Source organism: Choloepus didactylus, chromosome 3 (assembly GCF_015220235.1).
Source record: "Choloepus didactylus isolate mChoDid1 chromosome 3, mChoDid1.pri, whole genome shotgun sequence".
In the NCBI taxonomy this organism is placed as follows: Eukaryota; Metazoa; Chordata; class Mammalia; order Pilosa; family Megalonychidae; genus Choloepus; species Choloepus didactylus.
The window spans coordinates 56,791,001-56,811,883 of NC_051309.1; the positions used below are offsets into that span (position 1 = coordinate 56,791,001).

The 20,883-nt window shown below is 39.0% G+C and overlaps 1 long non-coding RNA gene across 3 annotated transcripts in view; it reads right to left on the reverse strand.

Moving 5' to 3' along the window:
• LOC119529427 overlaps positions 1-20,883 on the reverse strand; it is a 62,299-nt gene that overhangs the window by 40,506 nt on the left and 910 nt on the right. For all 3 annotated transcript variants that reach the window (XR_005215866.1, XR_005215864.1, XR_005215865.1), the window contains exon 2: positions 18,420-18,511. This is a non-coding gene — a long non-coding RNA (uncharacterized LOC119529427). The remainder of the gene's footprint in view (positions 1-18,419; positions 18,512-20,883) is intronic.

The window sequence follows — 20,883 nt, forward strand, 5'->3', positions numbered from 1 at the left end:
CCCTTATGAAGCTCATTACCACAAAGGAGAGTCTAAACTTGCATATAATTATGCCTAAGAGTTTCCCCTTGAGCACCTCTTTGTTGCTGAGATGTGGCCCTCTCTCTCTAACTGAGCCATCTCAACAGGTGAACTCGCTGCCCTCCCCCCTACGTGGGACCCAACTCCCAGGGATGTAAATCTCCCTGGCAATGCAAAATATGACTCCCAGGGATGAATGTGGACCTGGCATCGTGGGACTGAGAGTATCTTCTTGACCAAAAGGGGGATGCAAAATGAGACGAAATAGTTTCAGTGGCTGAGAGATTTCAAATGGAGTCAAGAGGTCACTCTGGTGGACATTCTTATGCACTATATAGATAACACGTCTTAGGTTTTAATGTATTGGAATAGCTAGAAGTAAATACCTGAAACTACCAAACTCCAACCCAGCAGTCTGGACTCCTGAAGACAATTATATAATAATGTAGATTACAAGGGGTGACAGTGTGATTGTGAAGACCTTGTGGATCACACCCCCTTTATCTAGTGTATGGATGAGTAGAAAAATGGGGATAAAAACTAAAGGACAAATGGGGTGGGATGGGGGGATGATTTGGGTGTTCTTTTTTCACTTTTATTTTTTATTCTTGTTCTGGTTCTTTCTGATGTAAGGAAAATGTTGAGATAGATTGTGGTGAAGAGTGCATAACTATGTTATACTGTGGACAGTGGATTGTATACCATGGATGATTGTATGGCATGTGAACGTATTTCAATAAAACTGAATTTAATAAAAAAAAAAAAAAAAAAAACCTTTTGCACAAAGAAAATGCCAGGTCCAGATATCTTTACTGAATTCCACAAAATATTTATAGAAGAAATAAAACCAATATTATGCAAACTCTTTCCAAAAATAGAGACTAGAAGAGATTAGAATACTTTCTGCATCATTCTCTGAGGCCAGCATAAGCTTAATACCAAAACTTGGAAAGAAATTATTTTAGTTTTCCTCAGCTGCTCAAGCGAATACCATGCAATCCTATTAACAACAGGAATTTATTAGCTCAGAGTTTTGAGGCTAGGAAAAGTCCAAATCAAGGCATCATCAAGGCTATGCTTTCTTCCTGAAGACTGGTGATGGTGATCCTTGATCCTTTGTCACATGGCAATGCATATGGCGGCCTCTCCTTTCCTCTCCTGCTCCCCAGGTTCTGTTGACCTTCAGCTTCTTGCTTCTCATGGCTTTCTATCTGGCTGAATTTCATTCTGTTTATAAAGGACTCCAGTAATAAGACTAAGACTCATCCAGATTGGTTGGGCCACATCTTAACTGAAGCTACCTCATCAAAAGATCTTATGTACAATGGGTTCACACTGACAGGAATGTATTAAGCTGAGGAATATGTTTTTCTGGGGTACACAGCTCCAACCACTACATAGACCAATATCTATCACTAACCTAGACAAAAATATTCTTAATTAACAAATGAATCCAGCAATATATTAAATGATGATGTATCAAGACCAACTGGGGTTTATCTCAAGAATGCAAGATTGTTTTAACACTTTTAAATCAATGAATGTAATTTATCACACTAAAAAAAAGAGAGAAAAATTATATAATCATCTCAATAGGTGCAGGAAAGATATATGACAAAATTCAATACTCATGCATGGGGAAAAAAACAAACAAACCTCTCCAAACACTAGTCACAGAAGGGAACTTCCTAAATCTGGAAAAGGGTACCTTTGAAAAACCTCCTTAATCTTGAAATATTAACTCCTCTTCGGAAAAATTAGACATAAGGCAAAAGTGAGTCCATTTATCCCTTCCATTCTGCATTGTAATAGAGGCCTCAGTTGGGTTTAATTTGCTTTTCTTTATTTAGCTTTTCAAGATGGAAGATCAGATTACTTATTTTATGTTTTTATTTTCAATAAATAGACCTATGCTTACAAGGTCAATTGATTTTCAACAAAGGTGTCAATGCCATTCAACGGGGAAAGGAAAGTTTTCAATAAATAGTGCTGGAACAACTGGATAATTTTATGGGGAAAAAGAACTTCATCCATTACCTCACAATATACACAAAAATAATTTAAGAGAGGTGACATACCTCAGTATAAAAGCAAAAATTATAAAGTTCTAGAAGAAAGTAGAAAATGTTCTCATGACTTTGGGGTAAGTAACGATTTATTTATTAGACAGCACTCAAAAAGCATTAGCCATAGGAAAAAAATGATAAATTGGACTCAATCAATAAAAACATATGCTCATCCAAAAATATTGTTAAGTAAATAAAGAGGCCAGTCTTAGACTGGGAGAAAATATTTGCAATTCGTTTATCTAACATAGGACTGCATTGAGAACATAAAGAATTCCTACAACTCAATAATAAATAGTACAGTTAAAAAAAGAAAAACAGAATTCCTTGCCTTGACTTCTCTGTCTCAAAACACTCCCCACCCCCAAGGAAAAGAAAAAGAAAGAAAAGAAATGTGCTATCAAGCCATCAAAAGACATGAAGGACCCTTAAATGCATATTGCTAAGTGACAGAAGCCAATCTGGAAAAGCGACATAATGTATGATCCAACTATATGAAGTTCTGGAAAAGGCAAAGCTATAGAGACAGAAAAAGGTTAGTGACTGCCAGGGGTTCCGGGAGAGGTTGGGAAGGATGAATAGGTAGAGCACAGGGCATTTGTGTGATAATGAAATGGCAGATACACGACAATAAGCATTTGTCAAATCCCATATAACTCTACAACACAATGAACCTATAGGCTTTAGTTACTAATAATGTATCAATATTTGTTCATCAATTATAACAAACATACGCACTAATGCTAGATATTAATAAGAGGAGAATCTGTGCGTATGCAGGGGTATATGGGGATTCTCTGTATTTTTCATGTAATTTTTCAGTATCCCTACAACTGCTCTAAAAATGTTTACTTTTTTTAAACCAATACAAATAAAAGCAAAGGATTTAATGAATACTTCATAAAATAAATATATAAATGGCCAATAAATATTTGATGACCATTAATGAAAACCATAGTGAGATACCCCTTCATGGCAACCAGCATTGCTAAAATTAAATACTGACAACACCAAATGTTGATGAGGATATAAAGTCAAGGTCAGCGAACTATGACCCTTAGGCAAAATTTGGCTCACCACTTGTTTTGTAAATAATGTTTTATTGGAACACAACCACTCATTTGCTTACATACAGCTGCTTTCACACTACAGTAGCAGAGTTGAGTAGTCACGACAGAGAATGCATGGCCCCAAAAGTCTAGAGTATTTATTATCTGGCCCTTTACATAAAAAATTTGCCAACCCCCATTGAGAGTAATTACAATGCTCACACATTTATAAAGCGAGTGTAAAATTGTACATACACTTTGGAAAATAGTTCAGCAATATTTCATGAAGTTAAACATATACCTATCTTTGACCCAACAATACAATTCCTAGGTATTTACCCAAGAGAAATAAAAATATGTGTTCACAAAGGACTTGTATAAGAATCCTCACAGTGGCTTTACTTACAATAGCCAAAAATTAGAAACAGCCCAGGTGTTCATCAATAGGAAAATAAAATTACTCATAAAATGGGCTACTACTCAATAATTAAAAAAAAAAAAAAGAACTATTGATACACACCACAATATGGATGAATCTTAAAAACATTATGGTGGGTGAGAAAGCCTTGTACAAAGTGTACATATTATATGATTCCATGTATATAAAATTCTAAAACAAAGAAAACTAACATATGGTGGAAAAAATCAAAATTGTGGTTACCTCCAGCAGAGTGGAGGTTGGCAGAGATAGAACAGAAAGGTGCAGCAACTTTCTGGGGCTGATTGTATTGTACTATATCTTAAAACAGGCTTGGGTTGCGCAGGCAATGAATGGTCAAAATCAGCAAATATAGACTTAAGATTTGTGTATTTTCCCACACGTAAATTTTGCATTAAAAAACCCGATAAATACTGAACTCTAGTTAGTGACATGCAAACTGAAATATCTGGGGGAAGCATACTGACGTCTACAATTTCCTTTGCAAAGCAATAAAAAAGAAGATGGATTAATAGATAGATTAACAGAATGATAAATAGATGGATAGGTACATGATAAAGCAAATATAATTAAATATAAATGGTAGACTCTAAGTGGTGGTTATATGGGTATACACTGTAAAATTCTTTCAATTTTGCTGTATTCTTGAATTTTTCTTAATAAAATGTGGAAAATTTTTCAAAAAAAGAGAGAAAGTCAAAAATGTCTTTAGAAAAGGAGGCTGAACGGGAGGGGTGACAGGCAGGGAGTGAGTAGCTCTGGTGTTACTCCTTGGCCTTGCCATGATTCTTGCTTTAAAGATAGAAGAAAATGCTTCTACAAAAACAGAGCCAACAAGGATCCCAGCAGAGTGGAATTTTACAGGATATCTATATTAAGTGGTTTTCAAATCCTTCGAGAATATGTCGGAAATGTCCAGGATCCTGAAGTTGTTGGAGTTTTCCTTGCCTGAATTTACCAGGGCCAGTTCGTGGCTTATGGTCTATTTAGGAGTGGGCTAGGGATCGATCCCCAAATGCAGCAAGAAATTACTTCCAAAAGCATGCAGGCTGCGAGCCCTATTGAGAGGGTAAGGTCTGTAAACGGACATTGCAAAGGTTCTTGTTATTCCAGTTCAGCCCAAAGGATGTTTCCAACTTAGTGCCATAAAGGATGCAAGAAAAAAAACGCCCCTGTACTATAAATTCCATGAGGGCAGAGGCATATCTATCTTGCTCATTGCTTTATCTCCAGTGCTTAGTACAGTGTCTAACATAAAATAAAACCCCATTAAATGTTCACTGAATAAATAAATAATGAATGATAATTCCTCCAATTGGAAATCTTGGGATAATCATTTCAAACGTAAATGATCCACATATTTCAACTGCCCTCTCTACTCTGGACCAGTGGCATTAATTTTCCAAGAAAGATCTTTATTAAATATAGGAGTTTTGTATCTTCTTTGTCTAAATGGCTGATATTTGTTAGTTTTGTCTCCTCTGTAAAAGAACAACCAAAATCACAATTCCTACAGCTACCACCATTTATTGAGCAAGTACTGTAATGCTAGGAACTATGTTAAACATCTTACCTTCTCATCAATCCTTACAACAACCCTGAAAGTTAAGAATGAGATGAGAAAACTGTTTACACAGTGCTTAACCAGGATAAATAATTTACCCAAGGACCCACTGCTAGTAAGAAGTAGACCCCATAGCATTAAAATATAAATTGCCTGAGTCCAATGCTTATTTGCTTTCCTGAAAGAAAAGCTCTAAAGCACAACACCTAGCACAATATAAAGTATACAAGCTTTGTGCAATACAACACATAAATAAATGTAGAAAAGCTATTATCTAGTTAAATTGCTTTTCTCCATGTGCATATATGGAGACTCTTCACTTGGCAACCATCCCCTGTGGACCTTAGTGTATGTGTAATAACCGCCCAAACAATTAAAAGGGAGGAAGGAAACACATCCTCTCTGCCCTTTGGCCTCTCCCTTCCTCACCCTCTAGTAAATACAATCCCAAACCAGAAAACCCTTCCGATGTCTCATAGAAATAGTGGCCCTAGCAGTATTGTTCTCTAGCCAGCACAGTTTTTTGGAAATCTGTTCTCTGAAAGGACTGCACTTGGGGTTTGGTATTGCTGACCTGCCTTAATGGACACAGCAGTATTCTGCTCCCCTCCCCACTGTAGGACTACCTGGACACTGGGAATGTATAAGCATTCCCATCCTGGTCATGAAAATGGCACAAAATCGTACCCATGTGGGGTAGGGACTTGGAGATGACCTGGGCAGAATCAAGAAGTCCCTAAAATTTGTCTTTATTTGACCCACCACTCCCGGTCAGTGTCCCTCCTCTCCATGTTGAACACCGTCCTGCTCAGTTGAATCTTATTTAGAAATGAATACCTACTAATACATTGCCCAATTTTAACAATCAATTTACAGACCACAGTCAGAATGTCAAGCTGCTTTACATAGATTCTTATGTCATACTGCGGTCGGGGTTACTGCTGCTAGGGGGAGGGGCGGCCGGTAGCCGAGCCCTCAGCTCTCGGGGCTGCTCAAGGGGTACCGGCGGCGGGGGCTCTTTCCCGGAGGCGAGGGCGAGGCGGAGGACGTGGCCGGGGTCCTCGGCGGGAGGCGTGCAAGGTATGGAGGGCGGCGATAGGGACAAGACACTCTTCATCCAGTAGGAGTATGCGCCAAAGAGATTTATTCAGGGGTGATTACAGGTTATATAGGCTGGTAAGAAGGGCAGGGCTGGAAAGGAGGTGAAGCAGCCTTAAATGGCAATATTGAAGGGATAGGGGCTAGGATTGGTTCTGAGAGAACGCCGGAACCGTTGCAGCGGGGCGGGGGTTGTTCTGGCCACGGGCATGCACGCTGGCGGTGGCAGGAGTGGCCTTGGCACCAGGGAGTGAGTGGGTAAGATAAGGAAGTGGGGAAAGGGCAGTTGGGAGAAAGGCGGTTTCTTCCGGCAAGCCTCTCCTGCCAGTGGCATTTTGGGTGAGGAAAAGGGAGCTGCCTTGACCTCGCTCCCCAGGCTCGGGGGGGCTGCAGAGGGCACTCACGCCCGTACCTACTACCCTCCCCAGGGGGTGATATCAGGTCCCCTGGCCCAGGCCTGGTAAGTCGAGGTACAAGCTCAGACACCCGCATCATACAGGTTCAATATTATAGAACAGGGATCCATTCCTGGAAACATATTTCATATCATTAGATATGAAAATTGATCAAAAATAAAAAAATTAAATTCCAAAATATTTTCTTTTTAATTTGAGATGTATAATAATTCAGAAAAGTGCATAAGACTTATGTGTACAGTTTAAATAATAATTACAAAGTTAATACATACTTAATACCCAAATCCCAGGAGAATCCAGTTGTTTCAGCTTCCTGCTGCTAAGGCCAATACCATGCAATGGGTTGGCTTAAACAACAGGAATTTATTGGTTTACAGTTTTGAGGTTAGGAGAAATCCAAAATCAAGCTGTCATCAAAGCCATGCTTTCTCCCACAAGTCTATGGCATTCTGGGGCTAGCTGTTGGCAATCCTTGGTTCTTGGTTTTTCTGTCACATGGCAATACACATGGCAGCTGCTCCTGGCTTCTTGGTTCTGTTGACTTCCAGCTTCTGGCTGCAACCTGTGGCTATCCTCCCCTCTGTGGTCTTCCCTATAAGACCTTCAGTAATAGGATTAAGACCCATCCAGATTGAGTTGGGCCACACCTTAATTGATGGCACCTAGTCAAAAGGTCCTATTTACAATGGGTTCATACCCACAGGCATGGATTAAGTTTAGGAACATATTTTTCTGGGGTACTTGGCTCCAAGCCACCACACAGCCATGAAGTGGAACCCAGACAGTGCCCTAGAAGCCCTGCTCCTGACCCTCCCCAATCACATACCCCTGCTTCCCCACCAAAAGTAATTACTATCCAATCTTTGGTGATAACAATTTCCTGCTTTTTCTTAACAGTTTTAAAAGGTATCTATGCAACCCAATACAACATAATTTGGTTTTGCCTGTTTTGGAAGTTCATAAAATGATGTTCAGTTATATGTATTCTATCCATAGGCATCCTTTTGCTGCTTGCATCTCTCTATCACCATTCTGTCTGTGAGATTCATCCATATTGTTGCTCAAGTAATGCTTTAAAACATTAATTTATGGGCTACTATGTAAATATTCACCTTTATGAATTTCTCTAAATAGATCGGTATATATGGACTGTAGGTCTCATCTTCCTTCCCTTGAATATCTCCAAATAGTAAGCATGGGTATTCTTCATTGCTACATGCTGGTCTGAAAATTTTCATTGTATATTTGACTTGCGGGAACATCTTTTAAAAGAAAATTTAGGGGGTGACAACTCCATTCTCTCTTTCTTCCTCTCCTTTTCCTTTTTCTTTTCCTCTATCTCCTTCTTCTCCCTCCCTTTCTCCTTAAAGATCTCTTGAAAGCAGTAGATTTAATCTTCATTTATTCATAGGGTCTCACAAACATTTATTAAATGAATGAATGCTTGAATGAATTTAAGATGGCTTTCTAGAAAAGTGTTTGGCCTTCCTCTTTGGATGGATGCAGCTTCCTCATAAACTCTGATATGATGCCTAAGGATGGCTCCCTGAACTCATCAAAACCTCCTCTGTTCAGAAAGATAACTTCTTCCTTTGATGTCATACTACTGGTAAAAGGGAAATGATGTTCTGATAAAATCTTCCCTTGGTCCAGAGGCATTTGGATTCACTGCTTCTGATCAAGCACACAAATAATAAAGTTTTCCATTTCACAAATCAGCCCATGCATGCTCACCTCTGTTGACTGCATTGACATAATGCCAACAGACTTGATTAACAGTGGCTTTGTTTGCACCATTAAGAGCTTTGGAGGTCAACTGGATTCACATCACTTTAAACCTGTCAAGCTACCCTCAAGTCTTGTAATTTTAAAATAACCTTTGCTATTAAGATTCAAGTTTCCCTCAAAGACAGCTAAAAATGTTTTATGCAGAAAAAAAAAAAAAAAGAACTGTAAGTCAATATGGTACACTAAGATGATGTAGACAACCCTTCATCTCTCAAACACATGGAAATGTTTAGTTGAAATAAAAAAACAAAAAAATTTGATACATAGCAGAGTTTTTTTAAAAAAGCAAGAAAAATCCTCATATTCTAGAAAGCATGAGTGATCTCTAGGCCAGAGGTCCAAAGGTAACTGAAGTTTAGTAAGTTTCATGTATTTCTGAACTGGATATAGACCTTAGGAGCTGGGATTTGAATGCCTTCCAAGGATAGAGGATAAAGTTCGTGCACGTCAGGGGGAAGGCTCTGGGTTCCCTGCATGAAGGAGGGGCTAAGAAGGGTTATGTTGTGTGTGAAGCAGTGACTAGAAACATTATACCCACTGACCTGGGAAGTGCCAATAAAGTGAACTAGCCACCTGGTTATAAGTTAAGAAAAAAATCATTTGAGAGAAATTGGAACCAAATCTGCTATGGATAATATAGGAATCTTAATCTAAGAAACTAATATGAAAATAGTCCAGTAGCAGCAACATCTGGAGTACTCTGACAGAGGCAAACATGAAACCATCTTGCAAGATCCCTCCACAGCCCTGCTCTTGGATGGCTCCCACAGGAATAAAAACCCCCACTGGTGAAGACAGACTCACAGAAAATGAAATTACTTATGAGAATGAGTCAGTAGATGTAACAAATGGGAAAATTCACACCCTATAAATCAGAGATAATAGAACAATCTAAAGGAGACATAAATAAATATGTTTAAAGTATATAACAAGGTATGAAAGAAGGATGCCAAGAAAATAATAAAGATTTGAAAAAGAATCAAATAGAAATATTGGAAAGAAAAATGCAGTCAAAAACTTAATGGATCAATTAAGCAGTGATCAACTAAAGACAGAATTCATAATTTAGAAGACAAATCTGAGCAAATTATCTGGAATGCAATATTAAAATTACTACCACTACTAAGTATTCTTAGCCAACATTTTTTGAAGGGTTCAGTCATTGTTCTAAATGCTTTGTGTGCACTAACTCATGCATCAGTTATCTATTGCTGCATAATGAATTACCCCAAAATTTAGCAGCTTAAAACAACAAATATAATCTCATGGTGTCTGTGAATGAAGAATCCAGAATGGTGTAGCTGAGTGCCTCTGCTTTGAGGTCTCCCATAAGGCTGCAATTGAGGCATTGACTAAGGCTGCAATCTCTTTTGAAGGCAATATTGGGGAGGATGATTCAAAGCTCAACCATGTGGTTATTAGCAAGATTTATTTTCTTGTGGGCTTTTGGGCTGAGGGTCATGGCTACTGAGCCGAAGCCTCCCTCAGTTTCTTGCTCTGTGCACCTCACCCTGGGCAGTTTACGGCATGGCAGTGGACTTCCTTCAGAGCAAGTGAACGAGAGAGGGAGGTCACAGCAAGCAAGACGGAAGTTACAGTCTTTTTATAACCTAATCTTGAACGTGACATTCCATTCTTTTTATCATATTCTATTCATTAGAAGCAAATCACTTGGCATCATGGGATGGAAAACATCTTCTTGACCAAAAGGGGGATGTGAAAGGAAATGAAATAAGCTTCAGTGGCAGAGAGGTCACTCTGGTGGGCACTCTTACGCACAACGTAGACAACCCTCTTTAGGTTCTAAAGAATTGGGGTAGCTGGTGGTGGATACCTGAAACTATCAAACTACAATCCAGAACCCATGAATCTCGAAGACAATTGTATAAAAATGTAGCTTATGAGGGGTGACAATGGGATTGGGAAAGCCATAAGGACCACACTCCCCTTTGTCTAGTTTATGGACAGATGAGTAGAAAAATAGGGGAAGGAAACAAACAAACAAACAGACAAAGGCACCCAGTGTTCTTTTTTACTTTAATTGCTCTTTTTCACTTTAATTATTATTCTTGTTATTTTTGTGTGTGTGCTAATGAAGGTGCCAGGGATTGATTTAGGTGATGAATGTACAACTATGTAATGGTACTGTGAACAATCGAATGTACGATTTGTTTTGTATGACGGCGTGGTATGTGAATATATCTCAATAAAATGAAGATTTAAAAAAAAAAAGGCACCCAGTGTTCTTTTTTACTTAAATTGCTCTTTTTCACTTTAATTTTTATTCTTACTATTTTTGTGTGGTAATGAAAATGTCAAAAATTAATTTTGGTGATGAATGCACAACTATATAATGGTACTGTAAACAATTGAATGTACGCTTTGTTTTGTATGACTGCATGGTATGTGAATATATCTCAATAAAATGAATTAAAAAAAAAAAAGAAGAAGCAAATCACTAAATCCAGACCACCATTCAGGGGATGGGATTACACAAGGGCATGAATTCCAAGAGTAAAGATCACTGGAGACTGCCTCATTTAACCTATGACATAGGACAACCCAAGTCACAGATGAGGAAACCAAAGCACAGAAAAGTTAATTACCTTAATGCAACACAGACAGCCAAAAGATGGAAGATGTGAAAGAAAAATCAAGAAAACCTGGAGGATAGAATAAAAATGTCCAATTTTTATTCTAATAGAAATTCCAGAGATATAGAGTAAAATAGTGGCAATATTCAAGATTAGATTTAGAATTTTCTAGAAATGAAGTCATAAGTGACATCTCAGATTGAAAGAGCACACTAAGTCATAAGCAATATAAATCAAACTATACCTAAGCTCATTATAGTAGAACTACAAACATTAAATTCAAAGAGGAAAAGCCTAATGTTGCAAAAGCAAAAAGACAAATGATCGCTAAAGAAATGGCAATTAGATAGACAGCAGACTCCTCATAGCAACAATATGTACTGGAAGATACAGGATTAGTTTGTTCTTATTCGTAAAGGAAAATAACTGTTAAGAAAGAATTGAATTACTGGATAAACTATCATTCAAGAGTGACGGTAAGATAAAGACATTTATAGAACTAACAAAGGTTGAGGAAGTTATTCATTTCTAAATCTTCATAGACAGGAATGCATTATACCAAGAAGGAATTGAACCCAAAAGAAAGAAGTGGAATGCATAAAATAATGCAGAACAAGGAAATCATTAAAAATACTTCTGGAAAACATTCCCTTGCTTCTGTGAGAGAGTCCCAAGATGAGATGATTTCTCTTCTCCCTCCATACATTATTATGTCTGGATGTAATGTCTGGACCACTGCAGCCATCTGGCTCCCTGAAAAAAGCAAAATGGGCAAAATGGCCTCTGAAGGTAGCAAAGTAGAGAGATGGAAATAATCCAGGTCCTTGATGGCATCACTGTGTATCAGAATCACTAGGGAGAGTTTCTTAAATACTGATCTCCAGGTTGTTCTAATGTATAGTCAAGGTTTAGCGCAAGTCAAAGAGCTTTCTGTTAGTTACAGCCAAAAGCATTCTGATTGACACAGATACCTTGATGGGCATTTCCATCCTGGTCTTCCTTAAATCTTCAACACAGGGATGTGCTTTGGAGATTTCCTACATAGATGTTTCCTGAGATTGAGGTCTTGGCATCTAAAATACACCATTACTAACTTCTGTTTCTCGGGGACCTAATGAAACCCACCCAGAGCCTTTTCTGTGTAACTTTGCATATTTGTAATGCATCAAGAATGTGGAAAAGAGCTTGCTCAGTCATTTTGTAAAAGGGTTTATTTCATATTTTCAAAAAATACTTTGTAAGGAGTTACCTTTTATATAACAGTTTCACTGTATTTTAATAAACGTTGAGTTTAGGTATGACTGTCAGTTGAATATAATGTTTAAATATCTTTTGTTTTGGTACATCACAGAAGGTGCAGGGCTCTTGAATCTTCATACATTTAATTTTATAAATTGCCAACAAGCTTTCAATTTTTTTTTAATGTAAGTATATTCTAAAATTACTCTTAGCAAGGAGCCTGTTATAAATAGTATCTGCTTAAAAAGGAGAGTTCAACAAGCTCTAGGAAATGAAATCAGCCCACAGGACCAAATTTCAATAAAGGTAATGAAAAGCACCAGGTCAGAACAGCTGGCAGATACACAGGTATCTCCTGAGGTCAATAGTGAAAAGAATCAGAGAGCCTCAAATAAGAATGACAACTTTCAAACCATCCCTCCATTCTTTCTAAACAGGCTTAGGAGGCAAATTCATCTGAGGAGTGACAACCATCTACCTTTCAGGGCCTAACCCTTCCCAGCGATAACTGTGCAATTAATACAAGCTGTAGGTTGCCAATAAAACATAATAAGCCAGATCCACAAGATGCCAGGATCACAGTGGGAATGTGGTCAGGCCAGCCACATCGCTGATGGTGTTTGTGCCATTAAATAGTGTGGCAGTTAATAATTGCGGTGGTTTCTCTCAATGCTCCCTGCTGCTTTTAATGTTTAACTCAAATGTAATGTTCATTGGCTTCTGCCAGTAGGCAAGAGGGAGGGCTTTATCAGGAAATGTAAAGAGCTCTGTGTGATTATTATGTGCCTTAGGGCAAAGCGACTCCTAAGTGCCCCCCACCCCCTCCCTACCTCCCAACCCCACTCCCCTTACGCCATCCTCAGCTCCTGGTGGGATTTGATCTCTGAAGACTCCGGAAATAAGCACCATGGCATTTAGATTTCCACCAACACCTGCTCTATACCCCATCTCTCCCAAAACCACTTTTAAAAAATCACACAAAATGGCAACTGATAAGATATGGAGCAAGCTGTGTTTTCTTCTCAACATAACCTGCCCACCCTGTTCACTCTTTGTCTCAGTCCTACCTCATTCCTCTTCACCACAAGCCCATTTCCTTTCTTGCCATCCAATTTCTATTGCACAAATCATGTCATCTGGTGAGCTAAATGCTCAAAACAGTCCCTTGCGTGGACTCGGCACTTTACAATACAGGTCCTGAGGAAGAATTTGTGGACCAGGAACTCCAGGGGAGGAGTCTGAGAAGTCTCATTTTAATTAAGTCCCTGGTAGGAGAACATCTTTCCATTTAAGAGAAATCTTCAAAGCTTCCACTCCGAGTGATTCTGTCTCCAGGAATTTTCCTGTTAGCATCTTAAAGAGAACACGAGGTCGCGGAGCACATTGCATCTGCATTGAATGTAAATTAGATTCTCAGATGAGACGTTTTTAGTGTCCATATATTTCTGATTGGAAGATGCATGAGGGGGTCAGAAAAGGTAGTTTGCCAGCATCCACCCTTTAGCAAGTTCTCTGCCATAGCACACAGAGAAGCATTCTGTTAGATTGCTGTTTCAAAGGCAAGAGACTTTCTGAAGAGTTTGCTTAAGAATCTCCAAGTGTAATTTGTAATAATCTCCCCAGCATCCTTTTCAGCTGTTGATTGTTTTCTTGAAAAGCCCTGTCCCCATAAGATTTGGAGAACTCAAAAATATGATTGCCAGTGCTTTTTACTGACTGCTTTGTTCTTTCACCTTCTCAAGAAGTTCCCAAACAACATAAAGTTAACTATGACAAAAAGCCCCAAATGAATTTCCAGAAATTAAGCCAGTCTAGGCAAACAAAAAGAAGATATATAGAAGAGCATTTCGTGATAGTCTCTACCAAAATATTTTTCTAATACCTTTTATTTGGGATTGATCTTGACAACCAATTGGAGTCTCAGGAATGGCAGATTTCACCACAAGGTTTATTGAGAGATGTTTCTAATGAGCCCTAAATTATTTGTTATGAGGTTAAGCTCAGGCATCAGCTTCCAGGTCTAAAATCTGGATCCACTACTTACTAACTGTGTAACTTTGAACAAATAAGTTAACCTCACTAAATCTGAGATTCCTCATCTGTAAATCAATGAGGATAATAATAGTACCTAGCTCAAAGGGTTGGTTGTGAGGAATAAATTAGAGAAAAGATATATACATGCTTAGTACTTTGCCTAGCACAAAATTCTTAAAAATTGGCAATTATTGTTATTATTATTTATATTAATTCAATGGAAGTAATACAGATATGCCATTGGCATATGAGGTCAAGGGCCATTTAGTAGCTACTTGGTCAGAAAGGAGCATCCTTCCTTCTGACAATGCCAACATCATGCAAAACTGTGGCGTTAGTGGCTTTGTCATGCATGGTTCTGAAGGGGGTTGCTGGCCTTTGTCAGGATCACCTGGCGCCTACAGGCGACCTAACACCACAGTGCAACCCCGAAAGGTAGCTAGAATTACCAAGAAAGCCGGCTGCCATCTTGAGCCTTATTCTGCCTTCTTCAAAGCCTCAATCACAGATGACTCTTTTCTCCTTCGCTGTATTAGGGAAACAAGGAGCTCAAGAGCCATTGGTCATTTGGGGCTGTGGTTCCCTTCGAGCCCTGCAGTTGCTGCAACTACAGTAAGCTCAGCTTCCTGATCCATCATCAGTCACCCTTCCAAGGATCTGGCAGGAAAAGATACCCACCCTGAGTTCTCCTGGGAAGGGCTCTCAGTAATTTATGAACAAGCAGCAGTACCCCTTCCTCACAGATTTAATATGCTAAACAGCTAATTACATCTGTGTAGGGATTACACTTTACATTATCCAGCTTTATGGAAACAAACCCCCCAGCTTCCTCAGATTCCCTTAAACAGCTCCTTATCTCTGAGAGTGAGATACTTATCAGCGCCATATGTTAGAGGGCCTGTTCAGTCTCCAAATGACCCCAGGAAAAGTCTTCTGGGGCCTAATCAGTCTGCATGCCAGAGGGGGCCCTGCTCAGGCAACCCAACCTGAAGCAGCCTGGGGAGCCCAAAGCCAAGAGGGGATTTTCTCCCCTGCCTTCTGTCCTCCATAAACCTGTCAAAGGCCAAGGGTCTGAATCAGGCTGAGCCCCACATCAGCTCCTCCCCCAGGGTGACCAACACTTCCTAAGCCAACCTTCGAGCAATGTAGAGTTTGAGTGAGTGACTCCCGAGGGCACCTTTAGTCAAAGTCAGAGTAAAGCCTTTGCCCTTTGCAGGGAAGACTATTTTGGTAGAAACACTGTGTTTCAAGGGTATGACTTTCTTTGGCTTTTTAACTCACAATCTAGCCAAGCCCCTGCAGCCCCCAAGGAAACAGGTCAGTGCTACTAGCTCCCTTTTGTCGAGATGGGAAGGGAAGCTCCAACAGGAGAGCGACTAGCTTCACGCACCAAGTTCACAAAGCTTCAGAGATTCCCAACCCTGGCAGACAATTAAAGCACTGATTCCCTTGAGTTATAACAATTCTGTTAAAGACCTTGTCTTAAGAAACTCTTGTGTGTATACTGGGGGAAGAGGGGGGTGAGGGGAAGGTGGGGGGAGGTAGTGCAAAGAGCAGGAAATGTCTCCCTGTCGGAAGAGCCCAGGAGCCGGAGGGGCAGTGCTGTAGCTTTCCAGCCTATGACTCACAGGGCCACTTCCCTGCTTAAGTCAGCCGGGCCTCCAGCTCCTCGGCCACTGTGTCTCAGCTCCTCTTCCTGTCTCCATTCCGCCCAGACCCCTGAACAAAGCAGGAGTCTGGAGTCCACGGTAAAGACTGAAATGTTGTGTATATATTAGGGCGTCATCTGTAGAAGCAGCTATTGAAAACAAAAAATAACTTCCCTGCCCTCAGGAAAACTTATTGGGCTCTTAGAAGTACCTACGTTAAAAATTTGACACAGAAATCTTGAAAAATAGAGAGCTAGGCACAGTGCATTCCTTTTCATCAACCCATAATAATAGGTGAGATATTTACTGAATGCTTAAGTGCCACACACTGTATGAAGGGCTTTACATCCATTATTTTTAATCCTTTTTTTATTTACAACAATCCTTTACAACAACCTTATGTAGTATTAGCTCCATTCAAGAATGAGGAAATCAAGGCTCAGAGAGGTCAAGTCACTTGCACATGAACACACAGCTAGTCAGTAGTGGAGCAAGGATCCAAAGACAGGTCTGACTCTCTCAAAAGCCCGTTGTCTTGGTTTCTGATATGCTGGACTGAATTTGGAAGTCACTTGGTCCAACTACTGCTGTGATTCCTTAACTCCTCTTCAACAACCTTAATTTCCACTTACTCCAGGAAGGGGAGAATACATGAAAGTCAAAAGAAAGGACATGTGATCGGGAATCAAATGACACAGGGTCTACCACTCTTGTGGTTTCTATCCACTGATCTAAGTTGTTTGCCTTTTGGGATGACAAAAGAAAGCTAGATCACTTTCCATGGAAGGGTCTTCATATGTTGAAAGAGAACATTTGCATATCCCTGAAATCTCCTTCCACCTATCTCCAGTTTCCCAATCATTCTATATGTAAGACCCTCCTGGTGACCCTCCCCTGGGTATGCTGAAGCTTATCAATTTACCCCATAAATGTGGTTATTACAAGAATTCAGCCTCAGACTCCAAGTGGGTCTGCCAAGCTTGAAGACAATAGGACAGCACTGTCCCCTGTTATCCACATGTTAAGCTGTGTTATTAACACAGCTTAACATTTCTCTCACTCGCTTTGAAACCCCAGCATACCCTGAAAACACAGGTGGTTCTGTTGCTGGTTCTAAGGAGAGCAGGTTTAAATGCCAAAAATCAATTTTCTGGGAGCCAATTGGCTAAAATCCTCTTTGCCAAATAACTGAGTTTATCATTGCATTTCATAAATATAAACTGAGTGCCTACTATTGCCAGGCACTGGAGATAAAGCAGAAAACAAAAGAGACAAAAAGTCCTGTCCTGATGGAGCTCACATTCTAGTATAATGGAGTTGTTTCAGCCAATTTTAAGTAACATTTAAAAATTTTCAATTTTGGACATTTTTTTTTAATGTTGTCTCAACTGGCAAATAAGCCTTAATTTTGCATTTCTAGCAATGGGTTAGAAAAATTTGGCATTTCATACTGATGTGGTTAGTTTGGCTCTTTCCACAGAATTCTCAACTTAATGGCATATAGATGGTATAATCTTGTGCTCTAGTTAATGAATTTGAATGAATCATTGTAATGGAATAAATATATTCATGGGAATTTTAAACCTATATTCCTCAACTTTTGAAAAATTGAACATTCTGTAAAATTCTGCTATGAAGACCAAGTGAAAGTCAGTCAATTAAAACTTCACAGAAATCTCCAGTACCAATTGCTGTAAATTTTATACTTTTTTAAGATTTTGGTTTATTCATAAATTTAACAAGTTAGTTTTTGGTCAAACTGATCATTTGAGACAAGATGTATTTTAGCAAATCAATCACTGGCTAATTGATTTTTAGCAAACTGATATTTGTTAATCAATTTAAAGTCATCGCTAAGCCATGCCTCCCCTTTGTGCAGGAAAATCAAATAAACTCATTTGATTTGCCCTCGAATCCTGAGCAGTGAATTTTTCCTGAATGCAGTCTCCGTCACATTACTTTTCCAGGCACATGATTTGTTTGCCATGCCATGAGACTCCTTATGCAAATCTTTAATCCAAATTGACCAGGGACAGCTCTATGGTTCTTTGGAGACCTCCACTCAGTTCATTAATTAATAATCTCTGAGAACCGTTGTTCAATCAGTTATAAATCTACCTAACGTAACTATCACCATCAGCATCATCATAATATAACAATAACAAACCTTTACTGAATACTTTCCACCCATCAGGCAGTGTGCTGTGAGCTCTACAGACATCATTTAATTTAATCCTCATCCAGACAAGGAAAGTAAGGCACAAAGAGGTCAAGTAGCACTTAAGACCACACAGCTAGTAAGTAACACACTTCTTTCCTCTGGCAGTTAGATGTTTATTGCCACACTGAGATTTTTTTGTTTAGTCATTGCCTAGTGGATTTATCTTATAGATAAACTTGCTTCAAAGATGAGAATGTTGAAGCCAACACATTAACTAAAAAACTTAAAAATAACAGCTCACCTGAACATGTGCCTTTCATTTGGTTGGTTGTTTTATCTTAGGATGAGTCAGCTCACTGTCTTACATCATGAGAGAAGATGTCATCCTGGTTCCTATCTCAAATAAGAACATATGCCTGAGGCCTTCAGTAAACCGAATTCAATCCTGGCATTGTCTACAGACACTTCAAAACCTTAGCCATCCGTTTTCACCTATAAGATGATGGTACCCAGGGGAGTGAATCTCCCTGGCAACGTGGAATATGACTCCCGGGGAGGAATCTAGACCCGGCATCATGGGATGGAGAACATCTTCTTGATCAAAAGGGGGATGTGAAAGGAAATGAAATAAGCTGCAGTGGCAGAAAGATTCCAAAAGGAGCCAAGAGGTCACTCTGGTGGGCACTCTTATGCACAATATAGACAACCCTTTTTAGGTTCTAACGACTTGGAATAGCTAGCAGTAAATACCTGAAACTATCAAACTACAACCCAGAACCCATGAATCTTGAAGACTATTGTATAAAAATGTAGCTTGTGAGAGGTGACAATGTAATTGGGAAAGCCATAAGGACCACAATCCCCTTTGTCTAGTTTATGGATGGATGAGTAGAAAAATGGGGGAAGCAAAAAAAAAAATGGCACCCAGTGTTCTTTTTTACTTTAATTGTTCTTTTTCACTTTAATTTTCATTCTTATTGTTTTTGTGTGTGTAGTAATGAAAATGTCAAAAATTAATTTTGGTGATGAGTGCACAGCTATATAATGGTACTGTAAACAACTGAACATATTGTTTTCTATGACTGCATGGTATGTGAATATATCTCAATAAAAATGAATTACAAAAAAAAAGATGGTGGTAATAGCACCCAACACAAGGACTCATCACAAGGATTAAAAAAGACAATGGGTGAGGAGGGCAAAGCTCAGTGCCTGGCACATGGTAGATGATGACTGTTAGTTGCCTGCTCTTCTGAGTGACTGCAGAGCTACTTAAAATGCATATCACCATGAAAGGGAGAAACAAAATGAAAGTTAAATCCATAATGTATATTTATCTGAAAATTCTGTTATGCCATGACTAGACCTGCTCTAACATACATGTTGCCCACAATTAGTACTCACTGGTGCCTTTTTTTAAGTGAGTATTATTAACTGATTCTGCAAAATGTGACTCAGGAATGGATTCTGGTACGACATTTTTTCTATCTTGCTCCTTCCTCAGTCAAAGAAGCAATGAGCTCTCCTACAATACAAAAGGCTACAGGAATGAAAAACTGGGCAGAACTCTGAAATTCACTGATGAATAAGGTGATAAGAGGAGTAGAATGAAGATCCTTTTTTCTCTCCTCATGACAGATCTTCAAGGCAATTTTCCAACTATATTAGACAAAGGAGGAGGCAAAAGACAGAGCAATATATCATGATTTATCCTCGATGATTGAACTAAAGGGAAATTCATTTTTATTGACCTCAAGTACAGGATGCTTAAAAGATTCTCAGGGTGGTTTGCATTATGAGTACACAGATCTTATTATGAGAAGTTGAGTGTTAGCTGCTAGTATCTTTTAATGTCCAAGGGAAAATCATTATATAAAACAATCCCTATTGAAGAATTTCCTTGTAAAACTAATGTCAATGATATAATTTTGCTCTTTCTGTACTCTAGATTTTCATCCACTAGAAAAGCTTGAAATGCATGACAATACTACAAAGGACAACACAGTTACTTATGATAAAACCAGAGATCCCTTCTGTGTTGCCATACAATGCTTGCCAACATGGAATTCTTGTGGGAGGCTATTAGAATCTCACCTTGATTTACAAGTGAAATGAAAATTTTTCATCTGCCTTCTCTAAGACGGCTTCTTATCAAGTTTGTTCCATGAGTATCTTGACTCTAATGTTAGGTTGGGGCCACCCATCATGGTACCTATATATAACAATTTCTAGAGAGGTTTTTGAACTCAGAACTTTATTGAAGAATGATGGAATAATGTGGCTTCTCTCTAAGCCAACTTGGCAGGTTAGACTTGCTGCCCTCCCCCCTACATGGGACATGACTCCCAGGGGTATAAATCTCCCTGGCAATGTGGGACATGACTCCTGGGGATGAGTCTGGACCCAGCATCATGGAATTGGGAAAGCCTTCTTGACCAAAAGGGGGAAGAGAAATGAAAAAAAGTAGTTTCAGTGTCTGAGATATTTCAAATGGAGTCGACAGGTCATTCTGGAGGTTATTCTTGTGCATTATATAGATATCCCCTTTTAGTTTTTAGTGTATTAGAATAGCTAGAAGGAAATACCTGAAACTGTTGAACTGCAATCCAGTAGCCTTAATTCTTGAAGATTAGTGTATAACTATGCACCTTAAATGGTGTGACCATGTGATTGTAAAAACCTTGTGGCTCATACTCCCTTTATCCAATGTATGGACAGATGAGTAGAAAAATGGGGACCAAAAATTAAATGAATAATAGGGCAGA